Source organism: Cucumis melo, chromosome 12 (assembly GCF_025177605.1).
Source record: "Cucumis melo cultivar AY chromosome 12, USDA_Cmelo_AY_1.0, whole genome shotgun sequence".
In the NCBI taxonomy this organism is placed as follows: Eukaryota; Viridiplantae; Streptophyta; class Magnoliopsida; order Cucurbitales; family Cucurbitaceae; genus Cucumis; species Cucumis melo.
In genome coordinates this window covers 3840297-3853177 of record NC_066868.1, presented here as the reverse complement: position 1 = coordinate 3853177, position 12881 = coordinate 3840297, and the positions used below count along the sequence as shown (strand labels likewise).

At 51.4% G+C, this 12881-nt stretch overlaps 39 non-coding genes across 39 annotated transcripts; all 39 read right to left on the bottom strand.

Annotated features, from left to right (window-relative positions):
* Nucleotides 1-179: 179 nt before the first annotated feature.
* Nucleotides 180-298, bottom strand: LOC127145287 (5S ribosomal RNA). The gene has a single exon (XR_007817066.1). It is a non-coding gene; the product is annotated as a 5S ribosomal RNA (ribosomal RNA).
* A 204-nt stretch (nucleotides 299-502) lies between these two features.
* Nucleotides 503-621, bottom strand: LOC127145286 (5S ribosomal RNA). Its single transcript, XR_007817065.1, has one exon. It is a non-coding gene; the product is annotated as a 5S ribosomal RNA (ribosomal RNA).
* Nucleotides 622-825: 204 nt separating this feature from the next.
* On the bottom strand, nucleotides 826-944 carry LOC127144647 (5S ribosomal RNA). The gene has a single exon (XR_007816435.1). It is a non-coding gene; the product is annotated as a 5S ribosomal RNA (ribosomal RNA).
* Nucleotides 945-1147: 203 nt separating this feature from the next.
* Nucleotides 1148-1266, bottom strand: LOC127144903 (5S ribosomal RNA). Its single transcript, XR_007816690.1, has one exon. It is a non-coding gene; the product is annotated as a 5S ribosomal RNA (ribosomal RNA).
* A 204-nt stretch (nucleotides 1267-1470) lies between these two features.
* On the bottom strand, nucleotides 1471-1589 carry LOC127145285 (5S ribosomal RNA). The gene has a single exon (XR_007817064.1). It is a non-coding gene; the product is annotated as a 5S ribosomal RNA (ribosomal RNA).
* Nucleotides 1590-1793: 204 nt separating this feature from the next.
* Nucleotides 1794-1912, bottom strand: LOC127144791 (5S ribosomal RNA). Its single transcript, XR_007816579.1, has one exon. It is a non-coding gene; the product is annotated as a 5S ribosomal RNA (ribosomal RNA).
* A 204-nt stretch (nucleotides 1913-2116) lies between these two features.
* LOC127145283 (5S ribosomal RNA) lies at nucleotides 2117-2235 on the bottom strand. Its single transcript, XR_007817062.1, has one exon. It is a non-coding gene; the product is annotated as a 5S ribosomal RNA (ribosomal RNA).
* A 204-nt stretch (nucleotides 2236-2439) lies between these two features.
* On the bottom strand, nucleotides 2440-2558 carry LOC127144646 (5S ribosomal RNA). The gene has a single exon (XR_007816434.1). It is a non-coding gene; the product is annotated as a 5S ribosomal RNA (ribosomal RNA).
* A 204-nt stretch (nucleotides 2559-2762) lies between these two features.
* On the bottom strand, nucleotides 2763-2881 carry LOC127144558 (5S ribosomal RNA). Its single transcript, XR_007816346.1, has one exon. It is a non-coding gene; the product is annotated as a 5S ribosomal RNA (ribosomal RNA).
* Nucleotides 2882-3085: 204 nt separating this feature from the next.
* On the bottom strand, nucleotides 3086-3204 carry LOC127145282 (5S ribosomal RNA). The gene has a single exon (XR_007817061.1). It is a non-coding gene; the product is annotated as a 5S ribosomal RNA (ribosomal RNA).
* A 204-nt stretch (nucleotides 3205-3408) lies between these two features.
* On the bottom strand, nucleotides 3409-3527 carry LOC127145281 (5S ribosomal RNA). Its single transcript, XR_007817060.1, has one exon. It is a non-coding gene; the product is annotated as a 5S ribosomal RNA (ribosomal RNA).
* A 204-nt stretch (nucleotides 3528-3731) lies between these two features.
* Nucleotides 3732-3850, bottom strand: LOC127145280 (5S ribosomal RNA). The gene has a single exon (XR_007817059.1). It is a non-coding gene; the product is annotated as a 5S ribosomal RNA (ribosomal RNA).
* A 204-nt stretch (nucleotides 3851-4054) lies between these two features.
* LOC127144771 (5S ribosomal RNA) lies at nucleotides 4055-4173 on the bottom strand. The gene has a single exon (XR_007816559.1). It is a non-coding gene; the product is annotated as a 5S ribosomal RNA (ribosomal RNA).
* Nucleotides 4174-4377: 204 nt separating this feature from the next.
* LOC127144670 (5S ribosomal RNA) lies at nucleotides 4378-4496 on the bottom strand. Its single transcript, XR_007816458.1, has one exon. It is a non-coding gene; the product is annotated as a 5S ribosomal RNA (ribosomal RNA).
* A 204-nt stretch (nucleotides 4497-4700) lies between these two features.
* Nucleotides 4701-4819, bottom strand: LOC127145279 (5S ribosomal RNA). Its single transcript, XR_007817058.1, has one exon. It is a non-coding gene; the product is annotated as a 5S ribosomal RNA (ribosomal RNA).
* A 204-nt stretch (nucleotides 4820-5023) lies between these two features.
* Nucleotides 5024-5142, bottom strand: LOC127145278 (5S ribosomal RNA). The gene has a single exon (XR_007817057.1). It is a non-coding gene; the product is annotated as a 5S ribosomal RNA (ribosomal RNA).
* Nucleotides 5143-5346: 204 nt separating this feature from the next.
* On the bottom strand, nucleotides 5347-5465 carry LOC127145277 (5S ribosomal RNA). Its single transcript, XR_007817056.1, has one exon. It is a non-coding gene; the product is annotated as a 5S ribosomal RNA (ribosomal RNA).
* A 204-nt stretch (nucleotides 5466-5669) lies between these two features.
* On the bottom strand, nucleotides 5670-5790 carry LOC127144966 (5S ribosomal RNA). The gene has a single exon (XR_007816753.1). It is a non-coding gene; the product is annotated as a 5S ribosomal RNA (ribosomal RNA).
* A 204-nt stretch (nucleotides 5791-5994) lies between these two features.
* On the bottom strand, nucleotides 5995-6113 carry LOC127145276 (5S ribosomal RNA). The gene has a single exon (XR_007817055.1). It is a non-coding gene; the product is annotated as a 5S ribosomal RNA (ribosomal RNA).
* Nucleotides 6114-6317: 204 nt separating this feature from the next.
* On the bottom strand, nucleotides 6318-6436 carry LOC127145275 (5S ribosomal RNA). Its single transcript, XR_007817054.1, has one exon. It is a non-coding gene; the product is annotated as a 5S ribosomal RNA (ribosomal RNA).
* Nucleotides 6437-6640: 204 nt separating this feature from the next.
* On the bottom strand, nucleotides 6641-6759 carry LOC127145274 (5S ribosomal RNA). The gene has a single exon (XR_007817053.1). It is a non-coding gene; the product is annotated as a 5S ribosomal RNA (ribosomal RNA).
* A 360-nt stretch (nucleotides 6760-7119) lies between these two features.
* Nucleotides 7120-7238, bottom strand: LOC127145272 (5S ribosomal RNA). The gene has a single exon (XR_007817051.1). It is a non-coding gene; the product is annotated as a 5S ribosomal RNA (ribosomal RNA).
* A 204-nt stretch (nucleotides 7239-7442) lies between these two features.
* Nucleotides 7443-7561, bottom strand: LOC127145271 (5S ribosomal RNA). The gene has a single exon (XR_007817050.1). It is a non-coding gene; the product is annotated as a 5S ribosomal RNA (ribosomal RNA).
* A 204-nt stretch (nucleotides 7562-7765) lies between these two features.
* LOC127144909 (5S ribosomal RNA) lies at nucleotides 7766-7884 on the bottom strand. Its single transcript, XR_007816696.1, has one exon. It is a non-coding gene; the product is annotated as a 5S ribosomal RNA (ribosomal RNA).
* Nucleotides 7885-8088: 204 nt separating this feature from the next.
* On the bottom strand, nucleotides 8089-8207 carry LOC127145270 (5S ribosomal RNA). The gene has a single exon (XR_007817049.1). It is a non-coding gene; the product is annotated as a 5S ribosomal RNA (ribosomal RNA).
* A 204-nt stretch (nucleotides 8208-8411) lies between these two features.
* LOC127144687 (5S ribosomal RNA) lies at nucleotides 8412-8530 on the bottom strand. Its single transcript, XR_007816475.1, has one exon. It is a non-coding gene; the product is annotated as a 5S ribosomal RNA (ribosomal RNA).
* Nucleotides 8531-8734: 204 nt separating this feature from the next.
* On the bottom strand, nucleotides 8735-8853 carry LOC127145269 (5S ribosomal RNA). The gene has a single exon (XR_007817048.1). It is a non-coding gene; the product is annotated as a 5S ribosomal RNA (ribosomal RNA).
* Nucleotides 8854-9057: 204 nt separating this feature from the next.
* LOC127144834 (5S ribosomal RNA) lies at nucleotides 9058-9176 on the bottom strand. The gene has a single exon (XR_007816622.1). It is a non-coding gene; the product is annotated as a 5S ribosomal RNA (ribosomal RNA).
* Nucleotides 9177-9380: 204 nt separating this feature from the next.
* Nucleotides 9381-9499, bottom strand: LOC127145268 (5S ribosomal RNA). Its single transcript, XR_007817047.1, has one exon. It is a non-coding gene; the product is annotated as a 5S ribosomal RNA (ribosomal RNA).
* Nucleotides 9500-9703: 204 nt separating this feature from the next.
* Nucleotides 9704-9822, bottom strand: LOC127144812 (5S ribosomal RNA). Its single transcript, XR_007816600.1, has one exon. It is a non-coding gene; the product is annotated as a 5S ribosomal RNA (ribosomal RNA).
* Nucleotides 9823-10026: 204 nt separating this feature from the next.
* Nucleotides 10027-10145, bottom strand: LOC127144714 (5S ribosomal RNA). Its single transcript, XR_007816502.1, has one exon. It is a non-coding gene; the product is annotated as a 5S ribosomal RNA (ribosomal RNA).
* A 204-nt stretch (nucleotides 10146-10349) lies between these two features.
* On the bottom strand, nucleotides 10350-10468 carry LOC127144594 (5S ribosomal RNA). The gene has a single exon (XR_007816382.1). It is a non-coding gene; the product is annotated as a 5S ribosomal RNA (ribosomal RNA).
* A 204-nt stretch (nucleotides 10469-10672) lies between these two features.
* LOC127145267 (5S ribosomal RNA) lies at nucleotides 10673-10791 on the bottom strand. The gene has a single exon (XR_007817046.1). It is a non-coding gene; the product is annotated as a 5S ribosomal RNA (ribosomal RNA).
* Nucleotides 10792-10995: 204 nt separating this feature from the next.
* On the bottom strand, nucleotides 10996-11114 carry LOC127145266 (5S ribosomal RNA). Its single transcript, XR_007817045.1, has one exon. It is a non-coding gene; the product is annotated as a 5S ribosomal RNA (ribosomal RNA).
* Nucleotides 11115-11318: 204 nt separating this feature from the next.
* LOC127145265 (5S ribosomal RNA) lies at nucleotides 11319-11437 on the bottom strand. The gene has a single exon (XR_007817044.1). It is a non-coding gene; the product is annotated as a 5S ribosomal RNA (ribosomal RNA).
* A 203-nt stretch (nucleotides 11438-11640) lies between these two features.
* Nucleotides 11641-11759, bottom strand: LOC127145480 (5S ribosomal RNA). Its single transcript, XR_007817263.1, has one exon. It is a non-coding gene; the product is annotated as a 5S ribosomal RNA (ribosomal RNA).
* A 204-nt stretch (nucleotides 11760-11963) lies between these two features.
* On the bottom strand, nucleotides 11964-12082 carry LOC127144713 (5S ribosomal RNA). Its single transcript, XR_007816501.1, has one exon. It is a non-coding gene; the product is annotated as a 5S ribosomal RNA (ribosomal RNA).
* Nucleotides 12083-12286: 204 nt separating this feature from the next.
* LOC127144593 (5S ribosomal RNA) lies at nucleotides 12287-12405 on the bottom strand. Its single transcript, XR_007816381.1, has one exon. It is a non-coding gene; the product is annotated as a 5S ribosomal RNA (ribosomal RNA).
* A 204-nt stretch (nucleotides 12406-12609) lies between these two features.
* LOC127145264 (5S ribosomal RNA) lies at nucleotides 12610-12728 on the bottom strand. The gene has a single exon (XR_007817043.1). It is a non-coding gene; the product is annotated as a 5S ribosomal RNA (ribosomal RNA).
* Nucleotides 12729-12881: the final 153 nt, after the last annotated feature.

Genomic DNA, 12881 nt, shown 5'->3' with positions numbered 1-12881 from the left:
ATAAGCCATGTCGGCCAGAATCTCCCACGCATGCTCGACCGGTCGGAACGGCCACCGGGACCCGCACGAGCGTGTGCATGAGCATACGAGCCGGGGCGGCTGCACGACTTGAAAACACGGTGGGAGAAAGAAACAAAATGGTAGGATTGAAAAAAATAATAATAAAAAAAATAGAAAAAGGGGTGCAACACGAGGACTTCCCAAGTGGTCACCCAACTTAGTACTACTCTCGCCCAAGCACGCTTAACTGCGGAGTTCTGATGGGATCCGGTGCATTAGTGCTGGTATGATCGCACCCATCACGGAATGCGCAGAAAATGCATATAAGCCATGTCGGCCAGAATCTCCCACGCATGCTCGACCGGTCGGAACGGCCACCGGGACCCGCACGAGCGTGTGCATGAGCATACGAGCCGGGGCGGCTGCACGACTTGAAAACACGGTGGGAGAAAGAAACAAAATGGTAGGATTGAAAAAAATAATAATAAAAAAAATAGAAAAAGGGGTGCAACACGAGGACTTCCCAAGTGGTCACCCAACTTAGTACTACTCTCGCCCAAGCACGCTTAACTGCGGAGTTCTGATGGGATCCGGTGCATTAGTGCTGGTATGATCGCACCCATCACGGAATGCGCAGAAAATGCATATAAGCCATGTCGGCCAGAATCTCCCACGCATGCTCGACCGGTCGGAACGGCCACCGGGACCCGCACGAGCGTGTGCATGAGCATACGAGCCGGAGCGGCTGCACGACTTGAAAACACGGTGGGAAAAAGAAACAAAATGGTAGGATTGAAAAAAATAATAATAAAAAAAATAGAAAAAGGGGTGCAACACGAGGACTTCCCAAGTGGTCACCCAACTTAGTACTACTCTCGCCCAAGCACGCTTAACTGCGGAGTTCTGATGGGATCCGGTGCATTAGTGCTGGTTTGATCGCACCCATCACGGAATGCGCAGAAAATGCATATAAGCCATGTCGGCCAGAATCTCCCACGCATGCTCGACCGGTCGGAACGGCCACCGGGACCCGCACGAGCGTGTGCATGAGCATACGAGCCGGGGCGGCTGCACGACTTGAAAACACGGTGGGAGAAAGAAACAAAATGGTAGGATTGAAAAAATAATAATAAAAAAAATAGAAAAAGGGGTGCAACACGAGGACTTCCCAAGTGGTCACCCAACTTAGTACTACTCTCGCCGAAGCACGCTTAACTGCGGAGTTCTGATGGGATCCGGTGCATTAGTGCTGGTATGATCGCACCCATCACGGAATGCGCAGAAAATGCATATAAGCCATGTCGGCCAGAATCTCCCACGCATGCTCGACCGGTCGGAACGGCCACCGGGACCCGCACGAGCGTGTGCATGAGCATACGAGCCGGGGCGGCTGCACGACTTGAAAACACGGTGGGAGAAAGAAACAAAATGGTAGGATTGAAAAAAATAATAATAAAAAAAATAGAAAAAGGGGTGCAACACGAGGACTTCCCAAGTGGTCACCCAACTTAGTACTACTCTCGCCCAAGCACGCTTAACTGCGGAGTTCTGATGGGATCCGGTGCATTAGTGCTGGTATGATCGCACCCATCACGGAATGCGCAGAAAATGCATATAAGCCATGTCGGCCAGAATCTCCCACGCATGCTCGACCGGTCGGAACGGCCACCGGGACCCGCACGAGCGTGTGCATGAGCATACGAGCCGGGGCGGCTGCACGACTTGAAAACACGGTGGGAGAAAGAAACAAAATGGTAGGATTGAAAAAAATAATAATAAAAAAAATAGAAAAAGGGGTGCAACACGAGGACTTCCCAAGTGGTCACCCAACATAGTACTACTCTCGCCCAAGCACGCTTAACTGCGGAGTTCTGATGGGATCCGGTGCATTACTGCTGGTATGATCGCACCCATCACGGAATGCGCAGAAAATGCATATAAGCCATGTCGGCCAGAATCTCCCACGCATGCTCGACCGGTCGGAACGGCCACCGGGACCCGCACGAGCGTGTGCATGAGCATACGAGCCGGGGCGGCTGCACGACTTGAAAACACGGTGGGAGAAAGAAACAAAATGGTAGGATTGAAAAAAATAATAATAAAAAAAATAGAAAAAGGGGTGCAACACGAGGACTTCCCAAGTGGTCACCCAACTTAGTACTACTCTCGCCCAAGCACGCTTAACTGCGGAGTTCTGATGGGATCCGGTGCATTAGTGCTGGTATGATCGCACCCATCACGGAATGCGCAGAAAATGCATATAAGCCATGTCGGCCAGAATCTCCCACGCATGCTCGACCGGTCGGAACGGCCACCGGGACCCGCACGAGCGTGTGCATGAGCATACGAGCTGGGGCGGCTGCACGACTTGAAAACACGGTGGGAGAAAGAAACAAAATGGTAGGATTGAAAAAAATAATAATAAAAAAAATAGAAAAAGGGGTGCAACACGAGGACTTCCCAAGTGGTCACCCAACTTAGTACTACTCTCGCCCAAGCACGCTTAACTGCGGAGTTCTGATGGGATCCGGTGCATTAGTGCTGGTTTGATCGCACCCATCACGGAATGCGCAGAAAATGCATATAAGCCATGTCGGCCAGAATCTCCCACGCATGCTCGACCGGTCGGAACGGCCACCGGGACCCGCACGAGCGTGTGCATGAGCATACGAGCCGGGGCGGCTGCACGACTTGAAAACACGGTGGGAGAAAGAAACAAAATGGTAGGATTGAAAAAAATAATAATAAAAAAAATAGAAAAAGGGGTGCAACACGAGGACTTCCCAAGTGGTCACCCAACTTAGTACTACTCTCGCCCAAGCACGCTTAACTGCGGAGTTCTGATGGGATCCAGTGCATTAGTGCTGGTATGATCGCACCCATCACGGAATGCGCAGAAAATGCATATAAGCCATGTCGGCCAGAATCTCCCACGCATGCTCGACCGGTCGGAACGGCCACCGGGACCCGCACGAGCGTGTGCATGAGCATACGAGCCGGGGCGGCTGCACGACTTGAAAACACGGTGGGAGAAAGAAACAAAATGGTAGGATTGAAAAAAATAATAATAAAAAAAATAGAAAAAGGGGTGCAACACGAGGACTTCCCAAGTGGTCACCCAACTTAGTACTACTCTCGCCCAAGCACGCTTAACTGCGGAGTTCTGATGGGATCCGGTGCATTAGTGCTGGTATGATCGCACCCATCACGGAATGCGCAGAAAATGCATATAAGCCATGTCGGCCAGAATCTCCCACGCATGCTCGACCGGTCGGAACGGCCACCGGGACCCGCACGAGCGTGTGCATGAGCATACGAGCCGGGGCGGCTGCACGACTTGAAAACACGGTGGGAGAAAGAAACAAAATGGTAGGATTGAAAAAAATAATAATAAAAAAAATAGAAAAAGGGGTGCAACACGAGGACTTCCCAAGTGGTCACCCAACTTAGTACTACTCTCGCCCAAGCACGCTTAACTGCGGAGTTCTGATGGGATCCGGTGCATTAGTGCTGGTATGATCGCACCCATCACGGAATGCGCAGAAAATGCATATAAGCCATGTCGGCCAGAATCTCCCACGCATGCTCGACCGGTCGGAACGGCCACCGGGACCCGCACGAGCGTGTGCATGAGCATACGAGCCGGGGCGGCTGCACGACTTGAAAACACGGTGGGAGAAAGAAACAAAATGGTAGGATTGAAAAAAATAATAATAAAAAAAATAGAAAAAGGGGTGCAACACGAGGACTTCCCAAGTGGTCACCCAACTTAGTACTACTCTCGCCCAAGCACGCTTAACTGCGGAGTTCTGATGGGATCCGGTGCATTAGTGCTGGTATGATCGCACCCATCACGGAATGCGCAGAAAATGCATATAAGCCATGTCGGCCAGAATCTCCCACGCATGCTCGACCGGTCGGAACGGCCACCGGGACCCGCACGAGCGTGTGCATGAGCATACGAGCCGGGGCGGCTGCACGACTTGAAAACACGGTGGGAGAAAGAAACAAAATGGTAGGATTGAAAAAAATAATAATAAAAAAAATAGAAAAAGGGGTGCAACACGAGGACTTCCCAAGTGGTCACCCAACTTAGTACTACTCTCGCCCAAGCATGCTTAACTGCGGAGTTCTGATGGGATCCGGTGCATTAGTGCTGGTATGATCGCACCCATCATGGAATGCGCAGAAAATGCATATAAGCCATGTCGGCCAGAATCTCCCACGCATGCTCGACCGGTCGGAACGGCCACCGGGACCCGCACGAGCGTGTGCATGAGCATACGAGCCGGGGCGGCTGCACGACTTGAAAACACGGTGGGAGAAAGAAACAAAATGGTAGGATTGAAAAAAATAATAAAAAAAAAAATAGAAAAAGGGGTGCAACACGAGGACTTCCCAAGTGGTCACCCAACTTAGTACTACTCTCGCCCAAGCACGCTTAACTGCAGAGTTCTGATGGGATCCGGTGCATTAGTGCTGGTATGATCGCACCCATCACGGAATGCGCAGAAAATGCATATAAGCCATGTCGGCCAGAATCTCCCACGCATGCTCGACCGGTCGGAACGGCCACCGGGACCCGCACGAGCGTGTGCATGAGCATACGAGCCGGGGCGGCTGCACGACTTGAAAACACGGTGGGAGAAAGAAACAAAATGGTAGGATTGAAAAAAATAATAATAAAAAAAATAGAACAAGGGGTGCAACACGAGGACTTCCCAAGTGGTCACCCAACTTAGTACTACTCTCGCCCAAGCACGCTTAACTGCGGAGTTCTGATGGGATCCGGTGCATTAGTGCTGGTATGATCGCACCCATCACGGAATGCGCAGAAAATGCATATAAGCCATGTCGGCCAGAATCTCCCACGCATGCTCGACCGGTCGGAACGGCCACCGGGACCCGCACGAGCGTGTGCATGAGCATACGAGCCGGGGCGGCTGCACGACTTGAAAACACGGTGGGAGAAAGAAACAAAATGGTAGGATTGAAAAAAATAATAATAAAAAAAATAGAAAAAGGGGTGCAACACGAGGACTTCCCAAGTGGTCACCCAACTTAGTACTACTCTCGCCCAAGCACGCTTAACTGCGGAGTTCTGATGGGATCCGGTGCATTAGTGCTGGTATGATCGCACCCATCACGGAATGCGCAGAAAATGCATATAAGCCATGTCGGCCAGAATCTCCCACGCATGCTCGACCGGTCGGAACGGCCACCGGGACCCGCACGAGCGTGTGCATGAGCATACGAGCCGGGGCGGCTGCACGACTTGAAAACACGGTGGGAGAAAGAAACAAAATGGTAGGATTGAAAAAAATAATAATAAAAAAAATAGAAAAAGGGGTGCAACACGAGGACTTCCCAAGTGGTCACCCAACTTAGTACTACTCTCGCCCAAGCACGCTTAACTGCGGAGTTCTGATGGGATCCGGTGCATTAGTGCTGGTATGATCGCACCCATCACGGAATGCGCAGAAAATGCATATAAGCCATGTCGGCCAGAATCTCCCACGCATGCTCGACCGGTCGGAACGGCCACCGGGACCCGCACGAGCGTGTGCATGAGCATACGAGCCGGGGCGGCTGCACGACTTGAAAACACGGTGGGAGAAAGAAACAAAATGGTAGGATTGAAAAAAATAATAATAAAAAAAATAGAAAAAGGGGTGCAACACGAGGACTTCCCAAGTGGTCACACCCAACTTAGTACTACTCTCGCCCAAGCACGCTTAACTGCGGAGTTCTGATGGGATCCGGTGCATTAGTGCTGGTATGATCGCACCCATCACGGAATGCGCAGAAAATGCATATAAGCCATGTCGGCCAGAATCTCCCACGCATGCTCGACCGGTCGGAACGGCCACCGGGACCCGCACGAGCGTGTGCATGAGCATACGAGCCGGGGCGGCTGCACGACTTGAAAACACGGTGGGAGAAAGAAACAAAATGGTAGGATTGAAAATAATAATAATAAAAAAAATAGAAAAAGGGGTGCAACACGAGGACTTCCCAAGTGGTCACCCAACTTAGTACTACTCTCGCCCAAGCACGCTTAACTGCGGAGTTCTGATGGGATCCGGTGCATTAGTGCTGGTATGATCGCACCCATCATGGAATGCGCAGAAAATGCATATAAGCCATGTCGGCCAGAATCTCCCACGCATGCTCGACCGGTCGGAACGGCCACCGGGACCCGCACGAGCGTGTGCATGAGCATACGAGCCGATGCGGCTGCACGACTTGAAAACACGGTGGGAGAAAGAAACAAAATGGTAGGATTGAAAAAAATAATAATAAAAAAAATAGAAAAAGGGGTGCAACACGAGGACTTCCCAAGTGGTCACCCAACTTAGTACTACTCTCGCCCAAGCACGCTTAACTGCGGAGTTCTGATGGGATCCGGTGCATTAGTGCTGGTATGATCGCACCCATCACGGAATGCGCAGAAAATGCATATAAGCCATGTCGGCCAGAATCTCCCACGCATGCTCGACCGGTCGGAACGGCCACCGGGACCCGCACGAGCGTGTGCATGAGCATACGAGCCGGGGCGGCTGCACGACTTGAAAACACGGTGGGAGAAAGAAACAAAATGGTAGGATTGAAAAAAATAATAATAAAAAAAATAGAAAAAGGGGTGCAACACGAGGACTTCCCAAGTGGTCACCCAACTTAGTACTACTCTCGCCCAAGCACGCTTAACTGCGGAGTTCTGATGGGATCCGGTGCATTAGTGCTGGTATGATCGCACCCATCACGGAATGCGCAGAAAATGCATATAAGCCATGTCGGCCAGAATCTCCCACGCATGCTCGACCGGTCGGAACGGCCACCGGGACCCGCACGAGCGTGTGCATGAGCATACGAGCCGGTGCATTCCGGTGCATTAGTGCTGGTATGATCGCACCCATCACGGAATGCGCAGAAAATGCATATAAGCCATGTCGGCCAGAATCTCCCACGCATGCTCGACCGGTCGGAACGGCCACCGGGACCCGCACGAGCGTGTGCATGAGCATACGAGCCGGGGCGGCTGCACGACTTGAAAACACGGTGGGAGAAAGAAACAAAATGGTAGGATTGAAAAAAATAATAATAAAAAAAATAGAAAAAGGGGTGCAACACGAGGACTTCCCAAGTGGTCACCCAACTTAGTACTACTCTCGCCCAAGCACGCTTAACTGCGGAGTTCTGATGGGATCCGGTGCATTAGTGCTGGTATGATCGCACCCATCACGGAATGCGCAGAAAATGCATATAAGCCATGTCGGCCAGAATCTCCCACGCATGCTCGACCGGTCGGAACGGCCACCGGGACCCGCACGAGCGTGTGCATGAGCATACGAGCCGGGGCGGCTGCACGACTTGAAAACACGGTGGGAGAAAGAAACAAAATGGTAGGATTGAAAAAAATAATAATAAAAAAAATAGAAAAAGGGGTGCAACACGAGGACTTCCCAAGTGGTCACCCAACTTAGTACTACTCTCGCCCAAGCACGCTTAACTGCGGAGTTCTGATGGGATCCGGTGCATTAGTGCTGGTATGATCGCACCCATCACGGAATGCGCAGAAAATGCATATAAGCCATGTCGGCCAGAATCTCCCACGCATGCTCGACCGGTCGGAACGGCCACCGGGACCCGCACGAGCGTGTGCATGAGCATACGAGCCGGGGCGGCTGCACGACTTGAAAACACGGTGGGAGAAAGAAACAAAATGGTAGGATTGAAAAAAATAATAATAAAAAAAATAGAAAAAGGGGTGCAACACGAGGACTTCCCAAGTGGTCACCCAACTTAGTACTACTCTCGCCCAAGCACGCTTAACTGCGGCGTTCTAATGGGATCCGGTGCATTAGTGCTGGTATGATCGCACCCATCACGGAATGCGCAGAAAATGCATATAAGCCATGTCGGCCAGAATCTCCCACGCATGCTCGACCGGTCGGAACGGCCACCGGGACCCGCACGAGCGTGTGCATGAGCATACGAGCCGGGGCGGCTGCACGACTTGAAAACACGGTGGGAGAAAGAAACAAAATGGTAGGATTGAAAAAAATAATAAAAAAAAAAATAGAAAAAGGGGTGCAACACGAGGACTTCCCAAGTGGTCACCCAACTTAGTACTACTCTCGCCCAAGCACGCTTAACTGCGGAGTTCTGATGGGATCCGGTGCATTAGTGCTGGTATGATCGCACCCATCAGGGAATGCGCAGAAAATGCATATAAGCCATGTCGGCCAGAATCTCCCACGCATGCTCGACCGGTCGGAACGGCCACCGGGACCCGCACGAGCGTGTGCATGAGCATACGAGCCGATGCGGCTGCACGACTTGAAAACACGGTGGGAGAAAGAAACAAAATGGTAGGATTGAAAAAAATAATAATAAAAAAAATAGAAAAAGGGGTGCAACACGAGGACTTCCCAAGTGGTCACCCAACTTAGTACTACTCTCGCCCAAGCACGATTAACTGCGGAGTTCTGATGGGATCCGGTGCATTAGTGCTGGTATGATCGCACCCATCACGGAATGCGCAGAAAATGCATATAAGCCATGTCGGCCAGAATCTCCCACGCATGCTCGACCGGTCGGAACGGCCACCGGGACCCGCACGAGCGTGTGCATGAGCATACGAGCCGATGCGGCTGCACGACTTGAAAACACGGTGGGAGAAAGAAACAAAATGGTAGGATTGAAAAAAATAATAATAAAAAAAATAGAAAAAGGGGTGCAACACGAGGACTTCCCAAGTGGTCACCCAACTTAGTACTACTCTCGCCCAAGCACGCTTAACTGCGGAGTTCTGATGGGATCCGGTGCATTAGTGCTGGTATGATCGCACCCATCACGGAATGCGCAGAAAATGCATATAAGCCATGTCGGCCAGAATCTCCCACGCATGCTCGACCGGTCGGAACGGCCACCGGGACCCGCACGAGCGTGTGCATGAGCATACGAGCCGGGGCGGCTGCACGACTTGAAAACACGGTGGGAGAAAGAAACAAAATGGTAGGATTGAAAAAAATAATAATAAAAAAAATAGAAAAAGGGGTGCAACACGAGGACTTCCCAAGTGGTCACCCAACTTAGTACTACTCTCGCCCAAGCACGCTTAACTGCGGAGTTCTGATGGGATCCGGTGCATTAGTGCTGGTTTGATCACACCCATCACGGAATGCGCAGAAAATGCATATAAGCCATGTCGGCCAGAATCTCCCACGCATGCTCGACCGGTCGGAACGGCCACCGGGACCCGCACGAGCGTGTGCATGAGCATACGAGCCGGGGCGGCTGCACGACTTGAAAACACGGTGGGAGAAAGAAACAAAATGGTAGGATTGAAAAAAATAATAATAAAAAAAATAGAAAAAGGGGTGCAACACGAGGACTTCCCAAGTGGTCACCCAACTTAGTACTACTCTCGCCCAAGCACGCTTAACTGCGGAGTTCTGATGGGATCCGGTGCATTAGTGCTGGTATGATCGCACCCATCACGGAATGCGCAGAAAATGCATATAAGCCATGTCGGCCAGAATCTCCCACGCATGCTCGACCGGTCGGAACGGCCACCGGGACCCGCACGAGCGTGTGCATGAGCATACGACCCGGGGCGGCTGCACGACTTGAAAACACGGTGGGAGAAAGAAACAAAATGGTAGGATTGAAAAAAATAATAATAAAAAAAATAGAAAAAGGGGTGCAACACGAGGACTTCCCAAGTGGTCACCCAACTTAATACTACTCTCGCCCAAGCACGCTTAACTGCGGAGTTCTAATGGGATCCGGTGCATTAGTGCTGGTATGATCGCACCCATCACGGAATGCGCAGAAAATGCATATAAGCCATGTCGGCCAGAATCTCCCACGCATGCTCGACCGGTCGGAACGGCCACCGGGACCCGCACGAGCGTGTGCATGAGCATACGAGCCGGGGCGGCTGCACGACTTGAAAACACGGTGGGAGAAAGAAACAAAATGGTAGGATTGAAAAAAATAATAATAAAAAAAATAGAAAAAGGGGTGCAACACGAGGACTTCCCAAGTGGTCACCCAACTTAATACTACTCTCGCCCAAGCACGCTTAACTGCGGAGTTCTGATGGGATCCGGTGCATTAGTGCTGGTATGATCGCACCCATCACGGAATGCGCAGAAAATGCATATAAGTCATGTCGGCCAGAATCTCCCACGCATGCTCGACCGGTCGGAACGGCCACCGGGACCCGCACGAGCGTGTGCATGAGCATACGAGCCGGGGCGGCTGCACGACTTGAAAACACGGTGGGAGAAAGAAACAAAATGGTAGGATTGAAAAAAATAATAATAAAAAAAATAGAAAAAGGGGTGCAACACGAGGACTTCCCAAGTGGTCACCCAACTTAGTACTACTCTCGCCCAAGCACGCTTAACTGCGGAGTTCTGATGGGATCCGGTGCATTAGTGCTGGAATGATCGCACCCATCACGGAATGCGCAGAAAATGCATATAAGCCATGTCGGCCAGAATCTCCCACGCATGCTCGACCGGTCGGAACGGCCACCGGGACCCGCACGAGCGTGTGCATGAGCATACGAGCCGATGCGGCTGCACGACTTGAAAACACGGTGGGAGAAAGAAACAAAATGGTAGGATTGAAAAAAATAATAATAAAAAAAATAGAAAAAGGGGTGCAACACGAGGACTTCCCAAGTGGTCACCCAACTTAGTACTACTCTCGCCCAAGCACGCTTAACTGCGGAGTTCTGATGGGATCCGGTGCATTAGTGCTGGTATGATCGCACCCATCACGGAATGCGCAGAAAATGCATATAAGCCATGTCGGCCAGAATCTCCCACGCATGCTCGACCGGTCGGAACGGCCACCGGGACCCGCACGAGCGTGTGCATGAGCATACGAGCCGGGGCGGCTGCACGACTTGAAAACACGGTGGGAGAAAGAAACAAAATGGTAGGATTGAAAAAAATAATAATAAAAAAAATAGAAAAAGGGGTGCAACACGAGGACTTCCCAAGTGGTCACCCAACTTAGTACTACTCTCGCCCAAGCACGCTTAACTGCGGAGTTCTGATGGGATCCGGTGCATTAGTGCTGGTATGATCGCACCCATCACGGAATGCGCAGAAAATGCATATAAGCCATGTCGGCCAGAATCTCCCACGCATGCTCGACCGGTCGGAACGGCCACCGGGACCCGCACGAGCGTGTGCATGAGCATACGAGCCGGGGCGGCTGCACGACTTGAAAACACGGTGGGAGAAAGAAACAAAATGGTAGGATTGAAAAAAATAATAATAAAAAAAATAGAAAAAGGGGTGCAACACGAGGACTTCCCAAGTGGTCACCCAACTTAGTACTACTCTCGCCCAAGCACGCTTAACTGCGGAGTTCTGATGGGATCCGGTGCATTAGTGCTGGTATGATCGCACCCATCACGGAATGCGCAGAAAATGCATATAAGCCATGTCGGCCAGAATCTCCCACGCATGCTCGACCGGTCGGAACGGCCACCGGGACCCGCACGAGCGTGTGCATGAGCATACGAGCCGGGGCGGCTGCACGACTTGAAAACACGGTGGGAGAAAGAAACAAAATGGTAGGATTGAAAAAAATAATAATAAAAAAATAGAAAAAGGGGTGCAACACGAGGACTTCCCAAGTGGTCACCCAACTTAGTACTACTCTCGCCCAAGCACGCTTAACTGCGGAGTTCTAATGGGATCCGGTGCATTAGTGCTGGTATGATCGCACCCATCACGGAATGCGCAGAAAATGCATATAAGCCATGTCGGCCAGAATCTCCCACGCATGCTCGACCGGTCGGAACGGCCACCGGGACCCGCACGAGCGTGTGCATGAGCATACGAGCCGGGGCGGCTGCACGACTTGAAAACACGGTGGGAGAAAGAAACAAAATGGTAGGATTGAAAAAAATAATAATAAAAAAAATAGAAAAAGGGGTGCAACACGAGGACTTCCCAAGTGGTCACCCAACTTAATACTACTCTCGCCCAAGCACGCTTAACTGCGGAGTTCTGATGGGATCCGGTGCATTAGTGCTGGTATGATCGCACCCATCACGGAATGCGCAGAAAATGCATATAAGTCATGTCGGCCAGAATCTCCCACGCATGCTCGACCGGTCGGAACGGCCACCGGGACCCGCACGAGCGTGTGCATGAGCATACGAGCCGGGGCGGCTGCACGACTTGAAAACACGGTGGGAGAAAGAAACAAAATGGTAGGATTGAAAAAAATAATAATAAAAAAAATAGAAAAAGGGGTGCAACACGAGGACTTCCCAAGTGGTCACCCAACTTAGTACTACTCTCGCCCAAGCACGCTTAACTGCGGAGTTCTGATGGGATCCGGTGCATTAGTGCTGGAATGATCGCACCCATCACGGAATGCGCAGAAAATGCATATAAGCCATGTCGGCCAGAATCTCCCACGCATGCTCGACCGGTCGGAACGGCCACCGGGACCCGCACGAGCGTGTGCATGAGCATACGAGCCGATGCGGCTGCACGACTTGAAAACACGGTGGGAGAAAGAAACAAAATGGTAGGATTGAAAAAAATAATAATAAAAAAAATAGAAAAAGGGGTGCAACACGAGGACTTCCCAAGTGGTCACCCAACTTAGTACTACTCTCGCCCAAGCACGCTTAACTGCGGAGTTCTGATGGGATCCGGTGCATTAGTGCTGGTATGATCGCACCCATCACGGAATGCGCAGAAAATGCATATAAGCCATGTCGGCCAGAATCTCCCACGCATGCTCGACCGGTCGGAACGGCCACCGGGACCCGCACGAGCGTGTGCATGAGCATACGAGCCGGGGCGGCTGCACGACTTGAAAACACGGTGGGAGAA